General features: G+C 46.8%; 1 protein-coding gene across 1 annotated transcript in view; it reads left to right on the top strand.

The window, feature by feature from the left end:
* nbas (NBAS subunit of NRZ tethering complex) overlaps positions 1 to 12,047 on the top strand; it is a 381,349-nt gene that overhangs the window by 178,635 nt on the left and 190,667 nt on the right. The window lies entirely within an intron of this gene.

Below are 12,047 nucleotides of genomic sequence, written 5' to 3'. Positions count from 1 at the left end.
CTGGATTCCATGTTGCAAGTGTGAAAAGGATTTGTAGTGCATGGTTAACTTCAGTTTTATTTTTAACTGTTTCTAATTTTTGATTTTTTTTTACATTATACAGTCTGAGGAATAGAGTTACTGGTAACAGGGACTTTCTTTCAAATATGAAACAGGGTTTCATGCATTTATTTAAACTTTGAGAGTTTAATGTTCATATCTGTGGGATAATGAATTCCCTTTTATTTTCACTTCCCCCGCCCCTGTTTGGTTAGGAAAATGTGTTTCTTCAATTCAACAAGCTGTAATTCCTCTACCAACATGTTTCATCATGCGGTGGTTCATCAATAAATGATTGACTGTTAAATTTACTTGAAAAATGATTAGAATTTTTAAGTAAAATCTTTTGTGTATTTTGCAAATCCTGCTACATGTCTTTGTCAGCATAATTAACCAGCTGTTACAAAACAGTGCCCAGGCCAATTAATGAGCGCACGGTGTAATCTTTCATACAATTTGTACTGAAAGACATTGTTGCAAAATAATTAGAAATCCGGCAACCGCGTTGTATATGGAAATAACTTCAGGGTTTGATGATAAATTGATTCAGAGATTTTCAATTTATCAAAATCATTCATGCATTAAGCATCTCAGGACCACCTTTATGCTTCTCTTTGCCTGCAAAATTTAAATTTGGAACAGAAAATGTGAACTATTAATAGTTGAAGAAATGGAGTCATTCAAAAGCAAAATAGTTCAACAACTCTATTTTCCCTTCTCATTTAATGTTGAATATTGCAATGAATGATTGAACAGAACTATGGTTGTGATCAAGGAAATATCAGCTTTGCCTATGAAACTGTTGTACTTGCTCTTTGAGTTAACTTAATTTCTAAATTATTGGTCTGGAAATGGTGTATCCTTCCATTATAATGATTGGACATGCAAATTTCTGCTGTATATCCATGCAACTTCTGACATTTCTGATGTCAAGTTTATTATCTCCCATAAGAATTAGAGCCATGCTCTCAAAATTCCCTTTAACGCCGATGAGGTTGTTCGCTAATATTTGTGTTAAAACCCTACAGGAGATCCAGGGATCTGCAACCTCAATCCCTGCGGCATCACCTCAGTACGTTCTACCCAGATGTTGGAGGCAGAGCTATTCTCTTAAACCAGAGACTACTGGGACATAAATACATTTGATTTGATTTGATTTATTGTCACATACCGAAGTACAGTGAAAAGTATTTTTACTCATCTTTAATAATCTTTATTGTCACAAGTAGGCTTACATTAGTACTGCAATGAAGTTACTGTGAAAAGCCCCTAGTCGCCACATTCCGGCACTTGTTCAGGTACACAGGGAGAATTCAGAATGTCCAATTCACCTAACAACATGTCTTTCGGGACTTGTGGGAAAAACCGGAGCACCTGGACGAAACACAGGCAGACACAGGGAGAACGTGCAGACTCTGCACAGAGAGTGACCCAAGCTGGGAATCGAACCTGGGTCCCTGGCACTGTGAAGCAACAATGCTAACCACTGTGCTACTGTGCTGGCCATTTTTTCTGCGGCCAAGGAAACGTACATAGTACGTACACAGTAGTGTCTTACAGGGAACAGATCAGTCCGAGGGGGAGTCGTTGAAGAGTCTAGTAGCAGTGGGGAAGAAGCGGTTCGTAAGTCTGGATGTACTGGTCTTCAGACTTCTGTATCTTCTGCCTGATGGAAGGGTCTGGAAGAGGAGAAAGCCTGGGTGTGACGGGTTTCTGATAATGCTGTCTGCCTTCCTGAGGCAGCGGGTGTTGTAGCCCGACCATCAATGGGAGGGTGGCAAGCTTGTGTGATAAGCTGTGCTGAGTTCACAACACTCTGCAGTTTCTTACGATCTTGGGCCGAGCAGTTGCCATACCAAGCTCTGATGCAGCCCGATAGGATGCTTTCTTTGGCACATCTGTAGACGTTTGTGAGAGTCGATGCAGACTGCTGAATTTATTCAGCTCCCATAGGAAGTAGAGATGTTATTTAGCTTTCTTAACTGTTGCATAGACAGGATAGACAATTGGTGATGGTGACCACCAGGAACTAAAGCTATTGACCATCTCCACTTCAGAGCCATTGATGTAGACAGGTGCATGTGTCATACTACACTTCCTGAAGTCGATGATCAGTTCCTTGGTTTTGCTGACATTTAGAGAGAGGTTGCTTTCGGTACACCATGCGACCAAGTGATCTATCTCCCTTCTGTAGTCTGACTTGTCACTGTTTGAGATACGACCCATCACAATCATATCATCCGCAAACTTATAGATAGAATTAGAGTTAAATCTTGCCACACAGTCGTGTATGTATAGGGAGTACAGTAGAGGACTGAGCACACATCCTTGCGGGGCCCCGATGTTGAGGACTATTGTGAAGGAGGTGCTGTTGCCTATCCTGACAGATTGCGGTCTGTTGGTGAGGAAGTCAAGGATCCAACTGCACAGGCGGCAAGTCCAAGATTGCAGAGTTTGGTTATGAGTTTTGTTGGGATAATGGTGTCTTTGCTGTCGAGTTGTTCGAGTGTTGAATGCAGGGCCAGAAAGATAGCTTCTGATGTGGATCAGTTGCGGCGATAGGCGAACTGTCACTGATCAAGACTGCCTGGGAATCTGGCTTTGATCTGTCTCATGACTAGCCACTCGAAGCATTTCATGATAACAGATGTGAGGGCCACCGGTCAGTAGTCGTTGAGGCATGCTATCTTGTTTTTCTTTGGTACTAGTATTATGGTGGTCTTCTTGAAGGAGGTGGGAACCTCGGAGCTGAGAAGTGAGGTGTTGAAGATGTCTGCGAATTTGAGTGCGCAGGATTTGAGTGCTCACCCAGTGACTCTGTCGGGGCCTGTCGCTTTCCGCAGGTTCACTTTCAAAAAGGCAGCTCTTACCTCTGAGGCTGTAATAGTGGGTATGTGTGTGTCCAGGGCTGTTGGGGCGGGTGGCACTAATGTATTGGCTGACCGTTCAAAGCGGGCATAGAACTCGTTCAATTCATCGTGGAGGGTTGCTCCAGCACCAGAGGTTCTGTCCATGCTTTGTAACCTGATATGTTGTGTAAGCTCTGCCATATACGTTGTGGGTTTGTGTTGTTGGCCTGGGACTCTAGTTTGGTCCGGTATTGTCGATCCACGGCCCATTGTGACAGACCCTTCAGGGAGTAGGTGGTGTAAATTTATAAGGAAATAAATCTACAGTCATGGCTTCTGAGTGGTCACTTGCCTGAGACGTTACACTGGCGATGAGAGTCTTTAAAAAAAAATTAATTTGTAGAGTACCTGATTCTTTTTTGTCCAATTGAGGGACAATTTAGTGTGGCCAATCCACCGAATCTGCACATCTTTGAGTTGTGGGAGTGAAACCCGCGCAGGCATGGGGAGAATTTGCAAACTCCACACGGACAGTGACCTGGGCCGGGATCGAACCTGGGCCCTCGGCGCCTTGAGGCAGCAGTGCTAACCACTGAGCCACCATGCCGCCCAGGCGACGAGGGTCAAGTGGGGCTGCAGGAGACACCACTTCCTCCGGACCAGGCCCACCTCCATTAGGCCTCGGGCCTCAATTCAGCAGCAGGGATGCCACTTATCGGTAAGCTGGAGACTGGGGTTTCGACCGAATACATTGAGCGAATGTGCATTTTTTTCGACTGAACAACATTGTTGGGGGTGACAGACGGTGACCCTCCTTGTGGTCTGTGGTGCAGAGACCTACAGCATCATGAAAGGTTTGATTGTCCCAACACCTGCCAGCTTACGAATTTAGTTAAACTGGTAGGCAACCATTTTGACCCGAAACCACCACTAATTGCCCGCCATATCTGTTTCCAAACAGCAGCCCAGTACCAGGGAGAATCTGTAACTGAATTTTTGGGCCGTTTATGGAAACTTGCCGAGTTCTGCGAGTTCGGCCTGACATTACCTGAGGTTCTCAGAGACCACTGGTCTGTGGCATCCGGGATTTGGCAACTCAAGAATGCTTGTTGAAAGAGACCCATCTTGACCTGAAGAAAGCAACCAAAATAGGTTTGTCGCGGGAGGGTGCTGAACACGATGTCCAAGAGCTTCGGTGAATGGCTGTCCTAAACGTAAGACGCCCAGCAGGACGAGGAGCGCCCCTTCCCGGACTATAGTTCTAGACTCCCACCGTTGGAAACTCTTTCCCAGCGAGAAATGCAGTACCTGCCCCACGTCAGATACCCTAGACATACAGGACGAATGCACTGGTACCAGGAGCAGCTGACGAAACGGATCCCGTTGAGGAGACCCATCCACCACCACTACCCCAGTGACCGTCTCAGAGGGCGGACACATTTCGTAGACTATCAGATGTAAGAGGCCTTCATCTTTACTGCATCTCGGCGCCACAGGTGGCACCCATCCAAGTGACGGTCCAGATCAACGGTTTCACAATGCAAATGAAGGTCGTGACCAGAGCCACGGTTTCAATAATTAGCTGTCACACATAGAACCAGATCCACTCAAGTATGCGCGTTTTGGAGTTGTGAGACACTGATGCTCAGCTGGCATCATACACGGCGGAACCATTGGAGATCACGGACACCTCAAGCCCCTGTGGAATACGGGGCACAGTTGGCAAACCTACCATTGGTGGTAGTGAAAGGCTCGGTGCCAAATTTGCTGGGGTGTGATTGCTTGAAATGCCTCGGGCTGGGCTGGCAGCAAGCATGCCGTATATACCCTAATGGGGTTGATGCGGTATTGGCACGTTTCTTGTGGGTTTTCCAGGAAGGACTCTGTACCATCCAGGGGGCCTCTGCCATGATCTCAATGGACTCAGAGGCCCAGCCACGGTGTTTTCGTGCCCGCCCCATCCCCTATGCACTGAAACCAAAGGTCGATGCATAATTGGACCATCGCAGATTGGGCTGCACCGATTGTGCCAGTAATGAAGCCTGATGGTTCCGTCCGCCTTTGCGGAGATTGTAAGATGACAATTAATCGAGCATCCTGTTTGGATCGTTATCTGGTACCCAGGATTGAGGATCTAACCTTCACCACGCTCGACATGAGCCACACCTATCTTCAATTAGTTCTGGACCTGGCCTCGTGGAAATATGTCCACCATCGATGCACACAGCACTTTGTATTAGTACACCAGGCTGCCATTCAGAGTTTGTTCAGCATGTGTAATATTCCAACGAGTGATGGAGTATATACTCCCAAGTGTTACCACAGGAAGCAGTTTACCTGGATGACTTATTGATCACCGGTTCCTCCGACCAGGAACGCATGAAAATCCTAGAGGACATGCTACGTCGATTTGAGGCAGTTGGTGTCTGCCTAAGGCGTGAAAAGTGCGTATTCCACACGAAAGGTTGGGGAGGACAAAAAAGGGTTACCCCCAGTGGACGATAAGGTACGGCAATCCGACAAGCACCCGTGCCAAAGGATCAAACAGAAGTTCACAAGAATGATCCCTGGAATGAAGAGCTTGTAATATGAGCAACAGTTGAGGACTCTGGGTCTTTACTCATTGGAGTTTAGAAGGATGAGGGGGGATCTTATTGAAACTTACAGAATACTGTGAGGCCTGGATAGAGTGGACATAGAGAGGATACTTCCACTTGTAGGAAACAATTGAAGCAAAGGACACAATCTCAAACTAAAGGGACGATCCTTTAAAACAGAGGTGAGGAGGAATTTCTTCAGCCAGAGGTGAATCTGTGGAACTCTTTGCCGCAGAAGGCTGTGGAGGCCAAATCACTAAATGTCTTTAAGGCAGAGATAGATAGGTTCTTGATTAATAAGGGAATCAGGGGTTATTGGGAGAAGGCAGGAGAATGGGAATGAGAAAATATCAGCCATGATTGAATGGCGGAGCAGACTCAATGGGCCGAGTGGCCTAATTCTGCTCCTAGGTCTTCTGGAACTCCATGCTTTTTTGGACCTTATAAATTATTACAGCAAGTTCATCCAAAATTTGGCCCCACTACACCAATTGTTAAAAATGGCCAATGTTGGCTTTGGGACTGGCCACAGCAGAAAACTTTTGACGAAGTAAAGCAACGACCATTGTTTTGTTATGCTCTTGTCGTAGCATAAGCTGCTTCCTTGATGTGCACTCTGACAAAGGAAGGTTCAGACTTGGAGATAGCTTTAACACATTTATTACTGTTAACAATTCTCCTACTTGGATTCAACGCTACTGTTAATCCTTCCATAGCTACTCAGACTGATTAACCAGTCTGCTACAATCCACGTGGTGGGAGTGATGTTCAATCAACCCTGTATCTGTACTCACTGAGTGTCTCCACTGGAAAGAGACTGAGCATGTGTGATGTGTCCTTTTATATGGGTTGGTGTAATGCCCTCCTGTGGTAGTGTCACCTCTGTGTGTATCGTGACTGCCCATTGGTCGTGTCCTATCTTACTGACCTATTGGTTGAATGTCTGTGTGTCATGTCTCTGGTGTTCCCTCTAGTGTCTAGCTAGGTGTAGTGTATGTACATTAACCCTTTGTGCATTACAGTGATGTATATCACCACATCCCCCCCCCCTTTTTTCGTGTTACATATTTTCTGTACAGTGTTGAAGAAAATTGAACAAACTAGGTAGATGAGTGATACTCTGTACAAATTATGATAACAGTGATCATTAAACAATAAGTCCAAATCATATGCATGAGTCCAAAGTTCATTAATTATTAAGGCCGAGTGTCTTTCTTGTTTGGTTGATGGTAGCATTGCATTGTAAACGCCATCAGTGTCCCTGTGCTGAAGGAACCAAGAAGTGGTCAAATCACTTCATTGTCGGTTTTGGACACTTTTTTTTTCTTTCGATGCTTGTGGTGGTAATTCTTGATGGCATCTGTCCTGAAAGCCAGGTAGCCTGTTGGTAGTGCAGCAAACGTGAATTGGTCAGATGCATCGTCCTGCCATGGTATGGCATTGTACTGAGCTGAGGAGTAACAGTGTCCCTCATTTGCAGAGTTGTACCATGTCGTACCAGTCGTTGTTCCATTGGTGCTGTTTTTGTCGTGCTTGTTGTCGACGTTCTTGCCTTTGGTACGCTTCTTGCTATTGTCTTTCATGTTGTTGTTGGGTTTGTTGGTTTTGTTGCCGTGTTTGCTGCGCTCAAGGGCCACACTCTGTGTATAATACAAGTCCTTCACACAGTTACTCGTGTCAGCGTGCTTTGTGGCATCTGTTGTTTCCTTAAGCGTGCCGTCACTGAGTTTGCGGCTCTCCACGTCTGGAGTCATGTCCGGCTTACGTGAATCAGCTTTGGTTTGTCGATGCTCCCCGTCTGTAGTCTGGTCTGTTTCACCTGTGTCATTTTTGGCTTGTCGATGCTCCCCGTGCAGAGTCATTTCAGGTTCACTTGCATCTTCTGAGATCTCTTGATGTTCCACGTCTGGAGTCATTTTAGGTTCACTTGAATCGTCTGACGTTTCGTGATGCTCCCTGTCTGGGGTCAAAACAGTCAGGAATGCATTTGCTTGCGGAGAGGCTCGAGCGAGTGAGGTTTGAAGTAACGTGGTGTCACCGGAGTCACCAGTAGTCTCACTGTGATTGTCGAGTGCCTCTGTACATTCTAGCTGAGGTTTGTCATGTTGCATGTCTGGTATGGGAAGTGTAATGCCATCGTCACTTGTCTCACATACAGTGGGTGGAGCCGCAGTGTCTTCTTGTCGTTCACTTGAGCTGGGTCGACAGTCAGAGTCTTCTTCTGGTGGCTCAAATAATCTGGATGGACTGTCATAGTCTGCTTGCTGTACACCTTGAGCGTGGTAGACTGTCAGAGTCTTCTTGTTCACTGGAGCGTGGTAGACTGTCATAGTCTGCTTGCTGTACACTTGAGCGTGGCGGACTTGCATTGTCTGCTGCTGGTTGCTCAGAGGAGGTTGCTAGACCCTCATGGTCTAGTTCATGCAAGGACTGCGCTTCGGAGTCTTGCATTGCTTCTATCGTGGAGGCTGTCCACGAGCTCGTTGTGGAGGCTTGTGTCACTCGAGTCACTTGTGTGGAGACGTGCAGTTGTCTCGCTGTGGAGTCTTTCAGCGCTTTCTGTGTGGAGGCGGGGACCCTTCGCGGTGCGTGGACCACTGTCTGTGTGGCAGCAGGCCGCTCTCTGTGGGCTTGTACCGCTCTCTGTCTCTTGGTGTCAGGCCGCAGCATAATGCTGCACTCACGAGTCGGGATGTCGTATCTGCTGGGCTGAAGATCCTCAAATCCGAAGAACTCGTCGTCGGGGTCGTCAATGTGCAACACGTCTAGTTGCGGTTCGGATTTGGTACTGGGGTAGCCTCCCAAGGTGAAAGCTTCGTCTGAGTCGTTTTCTTCCAAGACCATATCATCACGTTTTGTGTCGGAGCTGGCATTGGGCTTGCGATGTCCAAAGAAGAATTCAAGGTCTGAGTCATAGTCTTCAAGGACTGTATCATCTCTTTGGCGGTGCTAACTGCTTGTTGCAGGGTTCTGCGGAGGTTACTTTAAGCTACTGGTCGAATTTCAGGTATTGCACTGCCGTTCCAGGTGAAAGAATCTGGTTTTGAGGCTTAAAATTTTTTTTTCATGTTTTGTGACATTTCCCCTTTAAGTGGGCGTGGTCCGGGGCCTCTGACGTCATAACGCGTGTGACGTAGTGTGTAGGGAGCGATTGCGCATGCACAGATTGCTGTTCCTTTACTTGGGGCCTTTTTCGCAATTGCGCATGTGCGGCTTCTCGCGCATGCGGAAACGGACCTTCCCGTTCTGTGCGCTCTTCACACAACTGCGCATGTGCAGCACCTTTTCCAAGATGGCTGCAATTCAAAACTGCCGTTCCTTGCTGCAAGCCTACCTCGCGGTGAGTTTTGGCGACTCTTTTACCTTTTCTTCTTGTATGTTCCTCGCAGAATTCTTGGAATGTGTCCAGGACTTCCTGGAAATCGCTCTTGTTTTTCCCCTTTGAGTATTTGAAGGTCTGGAAGATTTCAGCTGCTTCTGGACCCGCGTTGGTAAGTAGAAGCTTTATTTTTTCTGCATCTGCCACGTTTAAACGCAAGATGCGGAAACAGACCTTGGGTTCTCCAGAAACCCACCTGGCCCGTTTCCTTTTTTACTATAGGACCACACCGTACGCAACCACCGGTGTAGTGCCTGTAGAGCTTTTGATGGGATGTAGGTGTGAATGCGGTTGAGTCTCGTTTCACTGGACATCGATGAAAGGACCTGCGACTAACCGGAAATGGCCGGAACGAAAAAAAACAGACTCATTCGGGAATTTCTAGCAGGTGCCATTCTTTATTTCCGAAATTTCGGGGAAGGAGAATTGTGGATCCCGGGAACGATAATAAAATCATCCGGTACAGTCTCATATTCTGTACAGGTACAAGAAAAGGACTCTAACCAACACTTGGACCATCTCCGTAGCCGGGCTTTACAGGTGACAGTGGTGACCGTCGGGCAAAGAACAGCAGTACCTAGACGTTCAGCCAGAAAAGGACGCTCCCCAGTCCGTTATACTCCTCCGGACCTGGAACAGCAAAGGCTGAATAGACAGCCCCAGTCAAAGAGACAAAGGATTTCCCCAGTCCTGCCATCGCGATGGAAGGCATATTGGACTTGGGGATGGGGAGGATGTTATAACCCTACAGGAGGCCCAGGAATCTGCAGGCTCTGACTCCCTATGGCCTCACCTGAATGTGATCTACCCAGACAAAGTGGGACAGAGCTGCCCCCTTAAACCAGTGACTGCTGGGATAAAAATACCCTGGCCCAAGTATGAGCTGGGCGCAGGAGACCATTCGGGGAGTAGGTGGTGCAAATATATAAGGAAATAAATCCAACTTTATCTACAGTCGTCACTTCCAAGTGGTCGTTTGCCTGAGACTTTCCAATTTGACTAGTTGTATCTTTGGTTCTTACGACCAATAAACATTTCCAATGGAACTAAAATCGATATGGACTGTTCTGAAGGTACACTAATCCTCTAGTGCTCTTTAGTACACTTTTAACCATCAGAAGAGTGTGCTTTTGGGAGGTTTAATGTTAAAGTATTGAGATATTGAGGCCAAGTGTCCGCGCCGTCGTGAACACCGTCACGTTTCATGACAGCGCAAACAGGGCCCGGACACCACCTATTCTGGCCCTCACAGGGGGCCAGCACGGCGCTGGAGCGGTTCACGCCACTCCAGCGCTCTCGCCGCGCCAACACGCGCATGCGCAGTTGGGGCAGCCCAATCCTGCGCATGCGCAGTTGGGCCGCGCCATCCTGTGCATGCGTGGGGAACGTCTTACGCACGCCGGCCCCTCGCCAACATGGAGCCGGTGTTCTGGGGCCGTGCGCGGAAAGAGGTAGGCCCGGGGTGGGAAGAGGCCTGCCCGCCGATCGGTGGGCCCCGATCACGGGCCACACCCCATCGGAAGCCAGGGGAAGGAGGCCCCCCCCCCCACACACACACACAGGCCGCCCCCCCAGCGTTCCTGCAGAGTTCCCGCCGGCAGTGACCAGGGGTGGACGGCGGCGGCGGGAACCTTTTGTGTCGTAACGGTCGCTTGGCCCATCCGGCCGGAGAATCGCCGCTCGCCGGTTCTCCAAGCGGCCCAGTGCGAATCGCGCGCCGCTGGTTTCCGGGTGGTGGGAGAATCGCTTGTGGGGGTCGGGGCAGCGTGGCACGATTCACGCGGCGCCCTGGCAATTCTCCCACCCGGCGCGGGGGAGAATAGCGCCCCTTATCTGTTTTGGTTTGGATGATTCAAATTTGAATTTGTCCCATTAATGCAGATTTTATTTCTCTTCTCTATTTCTCCTTTTATCAGCATTCAACTGCATACTGTTGCATTCTACATTTGTCAACTTCATTCATCCTCAGTACTGCAGTAGTTGAATCATTCCAATTTGATGTCCTCCATGTCCCTTCAATTGTTCGATGAAGATCTTGCTTCAGCTTTTCAAAAATAGCTTCTTCATGGCTTTGCACGTATAATCAACAGCTCCTACTACTAACTTTGAAGTACCACGTAATGCAGTAGATTTATGTGCAAAATGGAAGCCTGTGGATTAAATGGGCAGTGACTGCATGGATACATAATTGGTTAAGGCATATAAAGCAAGGAGGAGTCGTAAATGATAAATGATTGCTCCTTAGGCTGAAGAGAAGTGTGCAGTGTTGTTCCCCAAGAGTCGATAGTACGCTTTTCATATATATTAATGATTTTGACTTTGGTGTCCAGAATCTAGTTTCAAAATTTGCAGATGACATGAAACTCAGGAATATGACAGTGAGGAGACTAGAAACAGACTTCAAGAGGGCATTACAGATTGGTGAAATAGGCAGACAGGTCAGATGAAAATTAGCTGAAGTGCGAGGTTATTTATTTTGGTACGAAGAATGACGAGAGGCAATATAAACTGCTAAAAAATTAAAGGCTTTTAAGGATCAGAGGGGCCTGGAAATGCATGTACACAAGTTTTTAAAGTGAGAAGTTGTGAAGGCTATTAAAACAGCATATGGGACCCTTTGCTTTATAAATTCATAAAAGCAAAGACATTATGTCTCTATTTAGAAAACACTGGTTAGCTGCCAGCTAAATGTGTTACATTTTGGGCACCACACTGGGAAGGATGTCAAAACCTAAGAGAAGTTGCAGAGGAGATTTACTAGAAATGAAAAATTACAGTTACATGGAAAGATGAAAGTAAATTACATTTTTCTCCTTGGAACAGAGAAAGTTAAAGGGAGATTTGATTGATGTGTTTAAAATTTTGATTTTGTTGGAATAAATATGGTGAAACTGTTTCCACTGGCAGAGGGGTTGGTAACCAGAGGGCCAGATTTAAGTTAATTTGTAAAAGAAGCAGAGGCAACATGAGTAAAATATTTTTATGCAATGTGTTGTTACAAGCTGGAATGTGCTGCCTGAAAAAATGATGGAAGCATATTCAACAATAATTGAAAAGGGAATTGGATAGTTACTTGACAGGAGCAATTTTCTTGGCTATGGGAAATGAACAGGCGGATGGCACTAAATGGACAGCTGTAATGAAGAACTGGCACTGACTCAATGGACTGAATGGTTAAACTTT

Source organism: Scyliorhinus torazame, chromosome 4, assembly GCF_047496885.1.
Source record: "Scyliorhinus torazame isolate Kashiwa2021f chromosome 4, sScyTor2.1, whole genome shotgun sequence".
Classification (NCBI taxonomy): Eukaryota; Metazoa; Chordata; class Chondrichthyes; order Carcharhiniformes; family Scyliorhinidae; genus Scyliorhinus; species Scyliorhinus torazame.
Note: the sequence above shows the minus strand (reverse complement) of the source record. Positions and strands in the feature narration are given on the sequence as shown.